Source organism: Lithobates pipiens, unplaced genomic scaffold (assembly GCF_037356315.1).
Source record: "Lithobates pipiens isolate NorthernLeopardFrog02 unplaced genomic scaffold, aLitPip1_a1.2 Scaffold_8, whole genome shotgun sequence".
Lineage (NCBI taxonomy): Eukaryota > Metazoa > Chordata > Amphibia > Anura > Ranidae > Lithobates > Lithobates pipiens.
In genome coordinates this window covers 115,664,446-115,683,461 of record NW_027507903.1, presented here as the reverse complement: position 1 = coordinate 115,683,461, position 19,016 = coordinate 115,664,446, and positions in this window count along the sequence as shown.

The following is a 19,016-nucleotide window of genomic DNA, read 5'->3' as shown; positions in this document are numbered from 1 at the left end:
TTTGTAATATTGGGTACATGGCTCCATTAATAATTCCCTGAGTCTTCCCAAGTGGGATAGGTAAGATAATGGGAGCACCTGGGATTATTATGGAATGCTGGCCCGGGGCTATATAAGGCTTTCTGGTTATCTGGTTTTGGTCCTCCTTGGACCTTCTAGCAAAAAAAAGAAAGAGCTGCCACCCTCCCGCCCATTGCAGTATTTTATGTGGTTTTCTGCCACCCTGGATCCAGGGGAGGTTGTTTTTTTTTCTTCTCAGTATATGCTCGAGGTCTAATAACTGAGCAAAGAAGTTGGTTAATCTGTCTGTTCTCAATGTTATTTGAACTAAAATCTTCTTGCAATTACTTATGATGTAATTGATAAATCAATAAAGTACCGCGGCCATTTCATTCTATTTGCTGTGTACAGTGTTTTTCTTTAATATTAGTATTTGTGGTATTTGTGCGTGGTGGAGGTTTGCGGCCTGCAGTCCCATAATAGGTACCTGAGTAATCTGACTAGACAGTTCCGTGAAGAGGTTTTGTTGCTAAAGTATAGATGGAGTAACAAAATTCTATTATTGGTGTTATTACAAGGAACTGTGATGGAGAAGGAAATATAAAAGCACAGTTTTATCTGGTATAGTATTTTAAAACAATTATTCCCCCAATCCCCCGAGGTTGCTCAGCTAATTTCTTTTTTGTACCATAAAAAATACATGAAATCTGCACAAAATTGAAAGTTTAAAACGTACATCTCTCTGATACCATGTCATTTTTAGGTTCACATAAAAGCTGAACTCCTGCCAAACTTATTTTTAAGTTTTGGATAGAGTCCAGAACTTTGGAAAGAGAACATAGGTCTCAAGTGTTTACTGTCTGTGGTGCCATGAGGAAGCTTTTCCCTCACTTTTTATCACTGGGACATGGATCACTGTGACAGGAAAGAATAGATTGCAATAAAAAAATGTTCAGTGTAACAAAGTGTTTTGGTATCCATCTCTATTCACATTAGATAGATTTCTCTTTGCTTGATTCTGTGACACACTGAGACTGCCGAGGCAGTAATGGCATGTAAGCAAGCGAAGGCTGCCAGTGTCAGCGTAAAGTGGTTGTAAACCCTTACAACCCACTTTGACCTACAGGTAAGCCTAGATTAAGGCTTACCTGTAGGTCCAAGAAATATGTCCTAAACTTATACGGTTTAGGAGAGATTTGCCTGAAGACAGGCACCGCTGTCTACGGCGCCTGCGCGCAGGCGCACTGAGCACGGCATCGTCAACAACGAAGATGGCGCGCGTGTCGGCTCCAGTGCGCATGCGCGGGAGTGACGTAATCGCGGCTTCGCCGAATGACAGCGGCGGAGCTGCGAGACCCACCGAGAAGATGGATGCGCTGGACTACAGGGGACAGCGGTGACTTCTCTGGCTCCAGTGTCAGGTAAGTGACACATAATGGACTACTATGCGATGCATAGTAGTCCATTATGCTTTACCTTTGCAGGGAATGAAAGAGGAAGTAAACCCATCAGGGTTTACTTCCTCTTTAAATGCAGAAGTAATCTGGGTAGTTCTAAAATCACTCAGTCATTTTTACAGGGCATTGAGGTGTGCCTGCTTTCCCTGAGAGACCCGGACCACAAAAAATCTATCAGGTGGCGAGTGGGTGTAAATTTGTTTTCCAATCTCCTCTGCACAGCATGAGCCCAAAAGTGCTCATCTGTGAGCATATCTGTGTTCAGACCTGTCAGATCCTGGCTAGAGCAGCTCGGTAAAAATCCTCTTGAGATCTCTCTGTCCCAGATCTGCTTGGGCACAGTGCAGATAAGGCTTTAGGGATCTCAAAGATGCCCAGAGTTCCCATGAAAAGTACCTGTCACCTGCCTATGCTATCACATAGGGGACATGTCTGCCCCTTAGCAATAAAGTTCTTTAAAAAGATGTATATACAGTAAAACCTTGGATTGAGAGAGTTTTGCAAGACAAGCTAATTTTTTTTTTTATAAACCTTGACTTGATATGCTAGCGATGTCTTGATATACAAGTAGCGTCATGACACAACTGAGTTAAATGAGAAGAGAAGCGTCTCTAAGTGTAGCAATATGGTTACATTTAATGAAGGTACAACATCTAACAACTAACATGGTTGATGATTAAAACAGGCACATCTAAGGCCGCGTACACACGCGGGGACTGTTCGGCCAACTTTGTCCGCTGAACAGTGTTTCGGCGGACAGTCCGCCCGTGTGTGGGCTTTCAGCGGACAGTTTCAGCGAACAGTCCGCTGAACAAGGTTTTTCGGAAATTCCGAAAAACTGTCCGCTGAAACTTTGTTTCAGCGAACAATCCCCTCGTGTGTAGGCTTGTTCGTCAAACTAAGTTCCGCGCATGCTCAGAAAGGATTTACACGCCGAAAGTTATAATGCAGTGTATAGGACGTCGTATTTTTCGTCCCGTCGTACGTGCCGTTCACGTCATCGCGCACGGTTTCAGCAAACTGTTCGTTCGTCGTGTGTGGCCATGTCCGTCCATGCTAATTTTGAGCGGACTGTTTGCTGAAACTGTTTGACGGACAAAGTTGGGCGAACAGTCCCCGCGTGTGTACGCGGCCTAAGTATGCAGGCATTCGGGGTAAAGCTGTGCACATAGATAATCCTCCGCAGCGTCATCCCTTCCATGATGCACTCCAAGAGTAATTCAAGCCACGCATTCAGATTGCTCTACTCAGGGCCGTTTTTAAGGCAGGGCAAAAGGGGCAACTGCCCTGGGCCCTGTCACTGTTGTGGAGCCCAAAGCAGCTGCCTTATACTTGCCCACTATCCTGGTTTAAATTCCCTTGTTCCTTGAGGTTTTAGTCCTGTGCTATGTCCCAATAGATCAGTGTGAAGTGCTGCTACTATTGATGCCCAGCTCTGCCCTATTGTTGTGTACAGATGACTCACCTGCAGACCCTGTGTTTACATGTAAATTACTGAAATTCATATGTAAATGGCGGCATTGATATGTATATCATGCCCCCCCCAAGGTCATATCCACAGTAATCTCTAGCAACCAATCAGAAAGCAGAAATCATGTGCTGTAACCTCTAGCAACTAACCAGTGAGCTGTAATGTGTGCTGTAACCTCTAACAACCAGTCAGTGAGCAGTAATGATACACTGTAACCTCTGGCAACCAACAATAGATGCCTGATCTGATTCAGTAAACTGATTTTGAGTCTAGCTGCTATTTATTGTATGTGCAGAGCATATGGACAGCAAAACTGCATGGGAGGGGGGGGGGGGGGGGGCATGAAAAGTTTTGCCCAGGGTCCAATCAATATTAAAGAAGGCCCTGGCTCTACTGTAGGATAGTCTTCCTGGTCACGACTGCAGACTGACAATGGTAAGAGCTGGCGGTGCAGAGGATGGTCTATATGGACAGCTTTACCCCAGATCCCTGCATACTTAGATGTGCCTCTTTTAATCATCAAACCTGTAAGTTGCTAAATATTTTACCTTCATTAAATGTAACCATATTGCTACACTTAGAGGCGCCTCTCTTCACTTTTATACTCTGTAGCTCCTGCTGGATTTTGCTTCTAATCCCCTTGTGGAGGCTTCCATTTGTGGATGGACATTTTATGATTACACAACCTATCACATTGCTATAATCTTTTTATATGGAATATAAACTGAAGGACTTATGAATAAATGGTTATGGAACAAACCATCTGAAATTCCATTATTTTTTATGGGGAAATTTGCTTACAAGTGCTTTGGATTACAAGCATGTTCCTGGAACGAATTATGCTCACAATCCAAGGTTTAACTGTATAATATAAGAACCCAAAAGCACATGCATGGGGAACACACATGTATGTAAACAATAATTGAGTAACGCATATTATCACACACTGAAGTTCATTGTTGTCGCCGCTGCTTTTTTATAACAATCTTCTTCCGTGTCTGAAAATGTCTTTATTGGCCGACCACGAATGACGTAGCTTCCACGTGCGCACTCTGAAAGATCCAGAGATTGTTCACTGAGCTGCACATTCATGGTTCTCAGTGTGCAATTAGGAAAACATATCTAGCAGGTGGTGAAATGGAGAAAAAGAGCTTTTATGGCAGAACAGATATACAAACCTACACTATATTACCAAAAGTCTTGGGACGCCTGCCTTTTCACTTTAATGGCATCCCAGTCTTAGTCTGTAGGGTTCAGTATTGCCTTGACCCACCCTTTGCAGCTATAACTGCTTCAACTCTTATGGGAAGGTTGTGCACAAGGTTTAGGAGTGTCTCTATGGGAATGTTTGACCATAGTACCTAAAGGTGAACTTTAAAGCAACCTTGTTCATGTCTAAACTCCTGATCTAAAATAGGTGTTGAAGGGGCACTGGACTCAAAGATAAGTGTGATCTGGTCCAAATAATGGTCTTGAGATGCAACTCTATAACAGAGTTCTCCAGAATGATTAAACCAAAGTGTGTAGGATGAGATTAGCACAAGTCTATAAATGGTCCAGTAAAAATGGGTTAAAGTATGTAAATGTATTACTTTTGTAGCTGCCATCTTTAAAGCGTGTACCCTGAAGAAGCATATGTAGCAAAATGCGTTGAAGTCACACGCTTGCTATACCTATGTACATTTGCCTGATTGCTTTGTACTGTACTGTATTATTTGGTTTCTCACTTGCTTGGCACATTTACAGTCCCTTCCCAGGTCGAGGAATAGCCTCATATCCAGTTGGATCTGGGCCTTCCTTTATAACCCGTCAGTTTTTTTTTTCAATCTGTGTCTCATTGGGGAGATTTTCCATCACTTCCTGTCCCATAGCCAAAACAGGAAGTCAGAGGAAATCCATGCAAATTAAGGGAATCCCTTGGGGTCCCCAGGTTACCAGAACTTGTAAGCAAAATGTAAGTGTTCCTTAATTTGGTAAAACTTTGTGCTAAAGTTTGTGCTAGAGTTTGTTTCTATGCAAACTCCTGTTATTCAAATATTGTGTGTGTATTGTGCTTTAGTTAGCAGGCTGTCCAGGATGGGGAGGGGTTAACCATTTCTAGACTCTTTCCCAGGCTTTCTGAGTCCTGCCCCCTGTTGTAAGACTCTTAAATACCAGGAGAGGACTTAGGGCTCTGGTCTCTCTTCCACATGGGATTTTAGAACTGTTACATCATGTAGGCCTGCTGGAGCATGTGGCCCGCTTTTTGGGTCACCCTGCTGGGATTCTCCCTGGACTAGGAACCTGCCATTACTGGACTCTTGCTCAATGGACTTTACGTCTCTAGAAAGTATGAGCTGGGCATCTTGCATTTGTTAGATTAGGGCTGTGTCTGTGCTTCTGTGAGACTGTACATTGTGGACTGTACTGCTGCAAGTCTTCAGTAAACTTACGGTTAACCATTCAATGCCTAGTCTGATGTTATTCAAATGGCTGCATGCATGACCTATCACAAACATGGCTTGTACAACAAGGAAATGAAGAGGAGATGCAAGAGAGTCACCACAGAAGGGTCAATTGTGCAGAAGAGTTGGCGGGAGATTACTATGGGTAACCAGTGCAGTGGTGTGAATATACAAGCAGCCAGCTAGCAGAAGGTCGGTACCCTCTCCCTAGCAATCATTACCCCATACTCAGAACCTATATCGTGACACAGGGATCCATTCTGGAGGTACAGAAGCAAAAGGAAGGGATCCCAGTAAAGTGTTAAAGCTTGTGAGAAACAGACAGAGGTCTGCACTGAGAGAATGGTGGGAACTCATATTGTCACTGGGAGTAAGGTGGAAATCATGGTTGTGCAGGTGAGTGAGTCACAGGCCACCCACTCTCCTCAAAATTGTTATTTGGTAATAGAAGGTTTATAGTGGGAAAAGTGCAGTAGGTACAGGTAATGCATTTTTGAGACTCACATATTCCCCTTCATCAGGGCTAAGAAACAGAATAACATATATCAATACCAGTAGATAAATCTAGAAGTAGCCAGGGGTAAAGTCTATTGCAAATTCTAAAGTCTAAGCTCCTGATCCCTTGTTTTGTGTCAGTGACCCTGAAAATACTAAGGCCAGAGAATCTGCATGACAGGCAATTGGCAATTTCGGAAGGTAAGCAATAATGGTTCATTTTTTCTTCTCATGGCAAGCCTTTCATAAAGAGTCTAAAACACCTAACCTGTTGAACATGCATTTTTTATATAATTTATACACATATGTATATATAAGAGGCACTCAACGGACTTGTAAACCTGATTTTTATTTTTTACTATACTATTCAGTTGAGTGCCTTTTATTCTATAAAAACATCCACTTCCACTAGTTACAATCTGGCAAGCTTCTGCATAGATTCCTCTATTAATAGTAGTGGAAGAACTAAGAAAGCCAAAGAAATGATGTTGTATGTACCTAAGAAACTGGGTTAACCAAAGGCAGTTATGTTTGCTCTTCATAGAGAAGGCAGCTGCAGGCAGAGCCCTCTTAGCCCTTGTACACACGGTCGGAGAATCTGTCGGAATGAATCTTATCGGACCGTGTCGTCGGATAATCCGACTGTGTGGTATGCATCGGACTGATTCCGTCCGAATCTCCGTCCGACCCAATTTTCCAACATGTTGGAAATATTTCCCGACCAACTGGGCCAGACGGACCTAATCCGATCATGTGTAGAGCATTTTCATCGGACCAAGTGCCACGCATGCTCAGATCAAATTCCTACATCAAAGCTATTGGCTACTAGCCTGAATGTAGTCCCATCGTAATGAAAGCTCGGATTTTTCGCCAACTTGGCCCGACCGTGTGTATGCAACAGTTTCAGACACAATCCGTCGGACTAAATCCGACGGGCAAAATCCGACAGATTTGGTTGACAAAATCTCCGACCGTGTGTATGTGGGCTTAGCCCTTGTACACACGGTCGGACATTCTGACAACCAAATCCGTTGGATTTTGTCCAACGGATTTTGTCAGAAACTGTTGCATACACATGGTCAGACAAAGTTGTCGGAAAATCGGATTGTACATAACGTGATTTCGTTATGACGGGACTACGTTCAGGCTAGTAGCCAATAGCTTTAGTCTAGGAATTTGATCTGAGCATGCGTGGCACTTTGTCCGTCGGAGAAGGCTACACATGATTGGAGTATGTCCGATTGCAGCATTTTGTCGGAAAAATTTACCGGCAAGTTGGAAAAGTTGGTCTGTCGGATATTCCGATGGAAACAGTCCGATGGAGACCACACACAGTCGGAATATCCGACAAAATGGTCCGATAGGACACATTCCGTCTGAATCTCCGACCGTGTGTACAAGGGCTTAACCACTTGAGATCCGCGCTATATTCCGGGACTACGTCTATTGACGTCGTCCCCTTTATTAAGGGCTCCCCGCGCGCTCCCGGGAGCGCGCATCGGGGAAAATCTGTGTTGGCCGTGTCCCCTGGACATAGCCAATCACAGATCGCTGTAAACGGCCAATCACAGCGGCTGTTTACAGCGCGATCGCCGCCTCCAATGGGTGATGATCTCAAATGTAAACAAATGAGATCATCACCCATTGCCGAATCTGTCTCCTCACACAGCGATAGCGCGTGAGGAGAGAGATACCGTGATTGGAGAAAAAAAGTGTTTAGTGCCATCTGTGACCATATCTACCCTGCCAGTGCCCAGATCTACCCTGCCAGTGCCCAGATCTACCCCACCTGTGCCCACCTGTGCCCACCTGTGCCATCTGTGCACCATCTGTGCACCATCTGTGCACCATCTGTGCACTGCCAGTGCCCATCTGTGCACCGCCAGTGCCCGCCAGTGCCTGCCAGTGCCCATCTGTGCACCGCCAGTGCCCGCCAGTGCCAATCGGTGCCCATCTGTACCAATCGGTGCCCATCTGTGCCACCTCAGCAGTGCCCATCTGTGCCGCCTCAGCAGTGCCCATCTGTGCCGCCTCAGCAGTGCCCATCTGTGCCCATCTGCTGCCTCATCAGTGAACATCTGCAATAAATCTGCACATCTGTGTAATAAATCAGTGCACATCTGTGCCGACCCATCAGTGCCCATCTGTGCCGACTCAGCAGTGCCCATCTGTGCCGACTCAGCAGTGCCCATCTGTGCCGCCTCAGCAGTGCCCATCTGTGCCCATCTGTCGCCTCATCAGTGCACATCTGTGCAATAAATCTGCACATCTGTTCAATAAATCAGTGCACATCTGTGCCGACCCATCAGTGCCCATTTGTGCCGTCTCAACAGCGCCCATCTGTGCCACCTCAAAAGCACCCATCTGTGCCACCTCAAAAGCGCCCATCTGTGCCACCTCAAAAGCGCCCATCTGTGCCACCTCAAAAGCGCCCATCTGTATAATCAGTGCACATCTGTGCCGACTCATCAGTGCACATCTGTGCCACCTCTGTGCTGCTTCAACAGTACACATCTGTGCCACCTCATCAGTGCACATCTGTGCCACCTCATCAGTGCCCATCAGTGCAGGCTTAACCAGCAACCATGGCTAAACGAGTCTTTTCCGCCGAGGAGGCGTACCAAATTCTTTCCACGGCCGACGAGAGCAACGGGGAGCTCTCCTCTTCAGATTCCTTTTCAGATTCGGATTCTGAAGCCGACATAAATTATGAGCCAGTCCTCAGCAGTGAAACACTGACTGAATCCGAGGAGGAAGATATCCGGCCCATCAAACGAAGGCGTTATATTGAGGCAGTGCCGTCCACCAGCACCGAAGTGCCATCCACCAGCACCGCAGTGCCGTCCACCAGCACCGCAGTGCCCCCGCAAGAAAGGCCAAGTACCAGTGGGGTGTCATCTCAGCCCCAAAGGGTTAGGAGCCATGCCAGCCTTCCCTATGCCCTTCAGAACCCCTTGTGGCTTCCTCCTAATTTAGGAGAGGCCAATGTTCCCCCTTTCACTGCCCAGCCAGGAGTCCAGGTGGACACGGAGAATTTTACCCCAATAGATTTTTTTAATTAAATTTTTACGGAGGATATGTTGTCGTCAATTGTGGCCCAGTGCAACCTGTATGCACAACAACTTATTTTGCAAAATCCGACCTCTTATTACGCCCGTCCCTACGAATGGAGAGACCTAACGGTGGAGGAGTTCAAGGTTTTTTTAGGCCTCACATTTAACATGGGACTCAACAAAAAAAATCAATTGCGTACCTATTGGTCAACCCACCCCCTCCACCACTCACCGCTCTTCTCCGCGGTAATGCCCAGAACCAGGTATCAGATGATCCTGAGGTTCTTACATTTGTTCATGGGGGGAGTCGACTTCAACGACCAAATGATGGAACCATATCTTGTCACAAGACGGACATACCATTGGTACAAAAAAGTAGCAATTTATTTTTTTCAATTGGCCATTTACAATTCCTATGTAATTTACCGCAACTCCACCCAAAACCCCAAACGTTTCTTTGGCTACCAGGAGGAAGTTTTCACTGCCCTTATTTTCCCAAACGGCCCACCAGAAAATATCCGATCAGATGTTATTAGTCGACTCTCCGAGCGCCACTTTCCTGATAAAATCCCTCCCAAACCAACAGGCCAAAGACGTCAAAAAAGATGTAAGGTGTGTACCAGAGCAGGAGTCAGAAGAGACACATCTTATTATTGTGCACAATGTCCTTCCCAACCAGGCCTCTGCATAGGCGACTGTTTTCGGCTTTACCATACTTCAATAAATTTTTAGTGAAGTATGGTAAACATAATCCTCAGTTCCTGCCTTCATACACCTTCACACCCCTTATGCCACTGCCTTCTCTGTAACTGACCCTGGCTTGTTATTTGACCACTCTTATGCCTGCCGATTCTGTACATACCGCTGCCTGATTTGGAACTGACCCTGGACTGTTATTCGACCATGCTTCTGCCTAACGATTCTGTACATACCTCTGCCTGATCTGGAACTGACCCTGGACTGTTATTCGACCATGCTTCTGCCTAATGATTCTGTACATATCTCTGCCTGATCTGGAACTGACCTTGGACTGTTTGACCACGATATTTGCCTGCCTCTTGGACTGATCTTGTATTCTGCAACTGGACTAGTGGGATTCAACACGGGGTCTCACATATGTGAGGGGCTCCAGTATAGTTTTTCTGGAAGAAGAAAACAATTTTCTTTGTTTTCTTATTCCTAGATTAGGGTCTGGAGACTTGGAGGCTTCAAAGAGATTTGGGAGGCAGAAGCCTCTACCCCTATCCCCATTCTGTCCTGAACGAGGCTCTACTTCTGTCTGCTGCCTGTAGGACTTACTGCCGTCATGCCGCACTGACCACACCACAAGGACCTGCCTACTACCAGGACCAATATTTTTGGCACTGCTGACATCTCTGCACTGTCCCTGGACTGTAAAATGGACAGTACCCTGCCTGCTGCCTGAAAAACTGTGTTCGCTGTTGCTGACCAAGTCCCTGCCTGCTGCCTGGATCAGTGATATCCTCCTGTGGACAACTGCGCTTCTAAAACCACAGGTAATCTTTTCTTTACCCTTTGCTCAGCATAATGTATTTGGGGGTGTAATTCTTGGTATGTGCAGGCTATGTGTCCCTGGAACGCCGACGGTGTTCCTTGCATGTTGTGCCTCTGTATGTGGCCAGGCTGTGTAAACGTCTCACACATGTGGTATTGCCATACTCAGGAGGAGTAGTAGAATGTATTTTGGGGTGTTATTTTTAAATGCTATGCGTTGGAAATATCTTATAAATGGACAACTTTGTGTAAAAAAAAATGCGTTTTCATTTTTTTCCACATTTTCCAAAAACTTCTGTAAAAAAATGAACCATTGAAAAGACTCATTATGCCTCATAGATTATACGTTGGGGTGTTAGCTTTCCAAAATGGGGTCATTTTCTGGACGTTTCCATTGCCCTGGTGTTCCAGGGCCTTCAAAACTGTAATAGGTGGTTGAGAAATGAAATGTGTAATTTATGCTCCTAGAATGCCTAAAGGTGCTACTTCAAAATTAGGCCTCTGTATGTGGTCAGGCTGTGTAAAAGTCTCACACATGTGGTATCGTTATACTCAGGAGGAGTAGGAGAATGTATTTTGGGGTGCTATTTTTGCTAAGTAAATGCTATGTGTTGGAAATATCTTATAAACGGACAACTTTGTGTAAAATAAAATGCGTTTTCATTTTTTTCCACATTTTCCGAAAACTTCTGGAAAAAAATGAACCATTGAAAAGACTCATTATGCCTCATAGATTATACGTTGGGGTGTTAGCTTTCCAAAATGGGGTCATTTTCTGGACGTTTCTATTGCCCTGGTGTTCCAGGGCCTTCAAAACTGTAATAGGTGGTTGAGAAATGAAATGTGTAATTTATGCTCCTAGAATGCCTGAAGGTGCTACTTCAAAATTAGGCTTCTGTATGTGGTCAGGCTGTGTAAAAGTCTCACACATGTAGTATCGTTATACTCAGGAGGAGTAGGAGTATGTATTTTGGGGTGTTATTTGTGGTATGCACATTCCGTGTGGGAGAAATAAGCTATTACAATGAAAATTTTGTGAAAAAAAAAAAGAAAAAGAAAATCGTAATTTTGCAAAGAATTGTGGGAAAAATGACAACTTAAAATAACTCACCATGCCTCTTACTAAATACATTGGAATGTCTACTTTCCAAAAAGGGGTCATTTGGGGGGCATTTGTACTTTCCTGGCTTGTTAGGGTCTCAAGAATGGAGATAGGCCTTAGTACATCAGATGTGATCTTTTTTTGCAAATCTTTATGATTTGCACCATAGCTTGTAGACTCTATAAATTTCACACAGATCATATAATATGCAATAATTTGGGTTATTTTTACCAAAGATGTGTAGTAGTATAAATTGTGGGCAAAATTTATGAAGAAAAATTGCTAATTTGCTAAATTTTGTCACAGAAACGAAGAAAAATTCATTTTTTTTTTTAAATTTTCATTTATAGCGCAGAAAATAAAAAACCGAGAGGTGATCAAATACCACCAAAAGAAAGCTCTATTGGTATGAAGAAAAGGACAAAAAAATCATTTGGTTACAGTGTTGCATGACTGAGTAATTGTCATTCAAAATGTGAGAGCACTGAAAACTGAAAATTGGTCTGGGACTGAGGGGGGTTTAAGTGCCCAGTAAGCAAGTGGTTAAAGTCTCACAAACCCTGGGAAAACCAGAGCATGCTGCCCTGTGCAGAGACACTGTTTGTCAGCAGTTTTCAAGTAAAATCAGGTATACACTGTTCAATCAGCAAGTTGAGTGGGTAAAAAAACTCACAGGTTCCTGCATCCGCACAAACGATGTGGGCATGTGGATGCAAGGATCTCCCCTGCTGCACTATTGCACTCTGACAGCAGGGAGAGCCCTCCCCTACATCCCGCCACCCATCAGAATACACTGATCAGAGCTGTAACCATTTGGGAAGGTCAGCATTAATGGTTCATGTTTTCTTCTGATGGCTGATCAAATGCTGGTTTTCCATCTTGAACAGAGACAGGTACTCATGGATCCTGCTGAACTGCACAAATTTTACACCGTACCTTTATACCCATCTTAAGAACTACTACAAAGGTCTGTTTTCCTGCTAGAAAGCAAAGTTTTATGTGTAGTTAGAAAAGGCCAAGCTAGGATTTATTTTTATGTTTTACTGAAATGGTCAAGCTAGGTTATGTATTGCTAAAAGTACTGGATATGTTTTCCTGATTCAAAATAAAAGTCAGTTTAAAGCTTCCGGACCACCCTTCCACAATGTACTGTGAATGGGCGGTCAATTGCAGGCAAAGCAACATACCCATAAGTTGCTGCCTGCTTCCATGTTTAGGGCGCCCCCACCCACCGACACCCGCTGTGATTGTACAAAGCAGGAATCTGTCAGCAAGTCCTGGCCAATGATTCATGGCTGGGACCTATATCATAAATACATAAAGCATGAAACACAAAACTAAAAAGTCCACTTTTTATGTATAGCAGCGCATGCACACTTTTTTTCAGAATATGCGTAAGAGTTCAGTTCGGTGTTCAGAAGATAGGGTGCTTTATTCAGTCGACCTGCATTTGTGATTGAAACCCAGCTTCCACCATACAAATCACCACTTGTGGTACCAAGGCCGACCCCCTATGGGAATGCACTCACCAAACATATGAAACCAATAAGCCTTCAGAATGCCATTGCAGCTCTCTCCTTTTACCACCAGTTATCTCCTTTGTGGGAAACGGCTTTCACATATAGGAAACAAAAATGCCCAGACATAGCATAATACTGTATGACAATATTTATTATGTAAAAGCAAAATCCATATATGCGTACCAAGTAAAAAACTGTTATAAGCGTTTAAAATACTGTGCCTTATTCCGCTGTGTTGAATCCGTCCGAGGAGACCGACCGTTTATAACGTGCACTTAAAAGTGTGTGCTTCCGTATTTCCTCGGATCGTTGGAACGCAGGGATTGAGACGCACGTGTCACTTCCGGTATAGTTACGCTCTGACGCGTTTCGTCATTTCCGACTTCATCTGAGGGCGTAGCTATAGATACCGGAAGTGTTCTTTTATTACCATCTCCAACCAATTAAAATTCAATGCAGCATGATCTACGGGGCACTACACCAATCGTCAGCCACCCTTAGGATTTAGCTATACCTCAGGTAGCCACGAACGGTGCTGACCCATCGCAGAATGCAATAATCAGTAGACTCATCTGCATCGTGCTTAGAATAATATGCATAAGGTACAATGTTATTATAAAAATACACACTGCATAAAACATCAAATCACAAAACGATCGTTGATCCAAAAAAATAATAATAATTGAGAACTATTAATAAAGGTACAATAAGTTACCGTATACAGTTATCCATGTACCATTGTATAATATATTAATCCCCATACAGATACAATCCGGTCGGTTAATATAATAGATCATCTTCTGTGGGAGCCGAATACCGTTTCCCAATCACTATTAAAGTTCTCAACTGATTGTTACGCAAATGTATTCTTCTGTATAAAACTTAAGGACAAACATGAATCTAATCAGGTAGATCGATATTCCCGCAGTACCATACACGTCCGATCCGCACGAACGGATCCGATTTCTTTTCTTTTCACTAATATTATTTCTTTATTTCAAAAGAAAATTTATGACCCTTGTTACTGATGATTGATCATCTAGAAGCTTAAGGATCCAGTGTATGTTGCGAGAATATACATACACAAAATTATATATGTTATAATTATATATGTTTTTATATATATTTTTCTAAAAAATCTGTATTTATGTTTAAAAGATATATACCTCCCAGAAAAGATATCCCTTAAAAAATATATCCCTTCAAAAAGGATATTTCTAAAAAAGGATATTTCTAAAAAAGGATATCCCTAAAAAGAACATTCCCCCAAAAAGATATTTTTTTAAAAAGATATTTTTAAAAAATTTATTTTTAAAAATATACGAATAACTATGTCAGAAATCTGTATAAATTTAGGCTTGACCAAAAATAATAGTAATAATAATAATAATGAGTTATAAATTATATATATCTAAAAATTATAAAAAGATGTATACACTAAAAAAGTATCTATTTAAAAGTTATATATATATGTGTATATGTATAAAAATTCACTACTCACATACACATATAATATGTGAACAACAGGCACCTACCGTGCATGAAGTAATTAAAAAAACGGGCACCAACCGTGCATGGAGTAATTAAAAAACATGGTCTTTGTAGTTTGTTGGTGCTAAGCTGAAATGGGAAAAAATGCAACTTTAAGTATCACTTATAAAACAATTAATATCAAGTTCTATGTTTAAGCCTTTGGGACTGAGAGTATCTGTGGAATATATCCAATGAGTTTCACGTTTGGATAATTCACGTACTAAATTCATACCCCTCCAGTGTGGTTTAACATGTTCAATCCCCCAAAATAGAAGGCCGGTAGCGTCCCTATTATGTTTCAGTTTAAAATGTAATGAGACATTATGGTCCTTATAACCGATTTTTATATTGTATATATGTTCTGCTATTCTGACTCTTAGTTTCCTTTTGGTTCTGCCGATGTATAATAAACCACATGGGCACATTAATGCATATACAACATGCGTACTATTACAAGTAATGAACTGCTTAATCGGGAAACTACGATTATTGGACGGTGAGCTAAAATTGTCCAGGGATCTAATTGGTTTTGCTACCTCACGACACGCCTTACATTTACGGCAAGCGAAAAAGCCGTTTCTGTCCCAAAAAGTGGGAGGAGGTTTTGGAGGGTCAATGACTTTTTTTACAATTTTGTCGCCAAAGTTTGGAGCTTTTCTGTATAAAAACTGGGGTTGTTCGGGTAGTACGGAATGCATCTTTTTATCCAATAACAGAACATGCCAATGTCGTTTGAAAATGGTTTCAACTTCTCTATACTGTGAGTGAAAGTTGGAAATAAAACCCCATTCTTTGTCAAATTTCCCCTTTGTAATACTATCACCATCTGTACATGATTCTTCTTTTCTTTTATCAGCCAAACAAAGTTCCCTGGGCATATTACCGACTTCCTGAATCACTTTCTGTAATTCCTGATAGTCGTACCCCTTTACGGAAAACCTTTCAGCTAAGACATTGGACTGCTTGATATAATTCTCAAATTCTGAGCAATTCCTCCGTACACGAGTTATTTGTCCTTTTGGTATGTTCCGAAGCCACTGGGGATGGTGGCCACTGGAAATGGGTAGATAGCTATTACGATCTGTATTTTTAAAGAACACTTTAGTTTCCAATTTATCCCCTTTTCTGTAGATTGTTACATCCAGAAAATTTATCTCATTACTATTCCATTCTGAGGACAAACTAATGTTACGGTTATTATTGTTCAACTTGTTAATAAATAAATTTAATTGCTCAACATTCCCCTCCCAAATTAAAAACAAATCATCGATGAATCTTTTATAAAATATTAATTCTGACGGTGGGTCATTAAAAATTACTTTGTCCTCCCATTCCGCCATGAATAAATTAGCAATGCTGGGTGCAAATTTTGCTCCCATTGCAACCCCTCTTTTCTGCAAATAGAACACTCCATCGTACCAAAAATAATTATGCCCTAGGCAAAAATCTAATGCATTCCTTAAAAATATTTTTTGAATATGTGGAAGATCTTCCCTTTTACTCAGTGCCCAATTCAATGCTAAAAGAGCATCATCGTGCTGTATTACTGAGTAAAGTGATGCTACATCTGATGTCACCATTAAAACTTCACCTCTATCTTTCAAATCTACTTTATGTAAAAAATTTAAAAAACTTTTTGTGTCCCTCAAATATGATCTCGTGCTCACCACGCTTTTTTGTAAAAACGTGTGTAAATATTGGCCCAGTCTTGATGACACTGAGCCAATACTATTTACTATAGGCCTAGCTGGTGGATTTATCGGATTTTTGTGTATTTTGGGCAGGGTGTATAATGTAGGTATCCTATTACTCACAGGGAGAAGATATTTTTCTTCCTTGTTAGTGAGAACTTTTTTCCCTATTGCAGACCTAACCAAATTTTCCAACTGGTTTTGATAAACTCTTGTTGGATCAGAATCTAACTTTGCATATGTTAGATCATCAGATAACATCTCTGTGATCTGATTATGGTAGAATTCTTTGGTGAGAATAACAACACCCCCCCCCCTTTATCCGCTGGACGAATAATAATATCCTTCCGTTTTTCCAACATCTCAATGCCATCGCTTATATGACGATATTGCGGTAATCTAATTGGTTTTATCTTTTCCAGGTCATTCAAAACTAGGCCTTTAAAGACCTCTACGTGGTGATTGGATAAATTAGAGGGATTAAAAAGGGATTTGTTTTTTAAACCACTATTAATTGGTCTATTCATATACACCACCGGTGGTCCTACCCGTGGTTGACTCCCTATAAAGTGCTTTTTTATGTTTAATTTACGAATGTATTTGTGTACGTCCACAAATACATCAAATTTATTCATCGGTTTTTTTATACCACATTTCAAGCCTAAATTTAAAATATTTCGTTCCTTATGTGACAGGTCTACTCGTGTTAGATTAAAAAGTAACCAGGCCAGCAAAACAGGATTAATTAATTCACAAACTATTGTGAGGGACGTGAATGGTCGGAATGATTCACTTTTGAACTCTCCTGCACATTCCTCTACGCCGTTTAAACAAACAAAGAAAAAGGCTAAAGGAAAAAAAGGTGAAACTAACCAACGCTTCTTTGAAAATCCTCCTGGGGCAGTACCCCCGATATCTAATTATGGACCACATGGTGAAATCCCATACGGATCCTACAATGTCCCCGTTTATAATAGATTCCAACCGCTTCAAACGCATAATCAGGGAAACTTTCCCCCACAGCGCCCTTTTTTAGGGAGAGGGAGGGGGAATCACTGGAGGGGTCGTGGGTTCCATCCGCACAGGGGAAAACCACCATACCATCAGTACACATACAACCATCAAAGGGAGATGGAACATTTGAGACCCCCCACTTATCACTCCCAGAAAGAGGACCCAATGCTAAACAGCAGGGGTCCACCTATGCGAAAGGAAGGAAATCTAGGGGTTGCAGGGCTGGGCACAGGGTCCAACAAAAGAAGAAGGGAGTCAGAGTAGAGGGTATTTTTAATCTAACACGAGTAGACCTGTCACATAAGGAACGAAATATTTTAAATTTAGGCTTGAAATGTGGTATAAAAAAACCGATGAATAAATTTGATGTATTTGTGGACGTACACAAATACATTCGTAAATTAAACATAAAAAAGCACTTTATAGGGAGTCAACCACGGGTAGGACCACCGGTGGTGTATATGAATAGACCAATTAATAGTGGTTTAAAAAACAAATCCCTTTTTAATCCCTCTAATTTATCCAATCACCACGTAGAGGTCTTTAAAGGCCTAGTTTTGAATGACCTGGAAAAGATAAAACCAATTAGATTACCGCAATATCGTCATATAAGCGATGGCATTGAGATTTAGGAAAAACGGAAGGATATTATTATTCGTCCAGCGGATAAAGGGGGGGGGTGTTGTTATTCTCACCAAAGAATTCTACCATAATCAGATCACAGAGATGTTATCTGATGATCTAACATATGCAAAGTTAGATTCTGATCCAACAAGAGTTTATCAAAACCAGTTGGAAAATTTGGTTAGGTCTGCAATAGGGAAAAAAGTTCTCACTAACAAGGAAGAAAAATATCTTCTCCCTGTGAGTAATAGGATACCTACATTATACACCCTGCCCAAAATACACAAAAATCCGATAAATCCACCAGCTAGGCCTATAGTAAATAGTATTGGCTCAGTGTCATCAAGACTGGGCCAATATTTACACACGTTTTTACAAAAAAGCGTGGTGAGCACGAGATCATATTTGAGGGACACAAAAAGTTTTTTAAATTTTTTACATAAAGTAGATTTGAAAGATAGAGGTGAAGTTTTAATGGTGACATCAGATGTAGCATCACTTTACTCAGTAATACAGCACGATGATGCTCTTTTAGCATTGAATTGGGCACTGAGTAAAAGGGAAGATCTTCCACATATTCAAAAAATATTTTTAAGGAATGCATTAGATTTTTGCCTAGGGCATAATTATTTTTGGTACGATGGAGTGTTCTATTTGCAGAAAAGAGGGGTTGCAATGGGAGCAAAATTTGCACCCAGCATTGCTAATTTATTCATGGCGGAATGGGAGGACAAAGTAATTTTTAATGACCCACCGTCAGAATTAATATTTTATAAAAGATTCATCGATGATTTGTTTTTAATTTGGGAGGGGAATGTTGAGCAATTAAATTTATTTATTAACAAGTTGAACAATAATAACCGTAACATTAGTTTGTCCTCAGAATGGAATAGTAATGAGATAAATTTTCTGGATGTAACAATCTACAGAAAAGGGGATAAATTGGAAACTAAAGTGTTCTTTAAAAATACAGATCGTAATAGCTATCTACCCATTTCCAGTGGCCACCATCCCCAGTGGCTTCGGAACATACCAAAAGGACAAATAACTCGTGTACGGAGGAATTGCTCAGAATTTGAGAATTATATCAAGCAGTC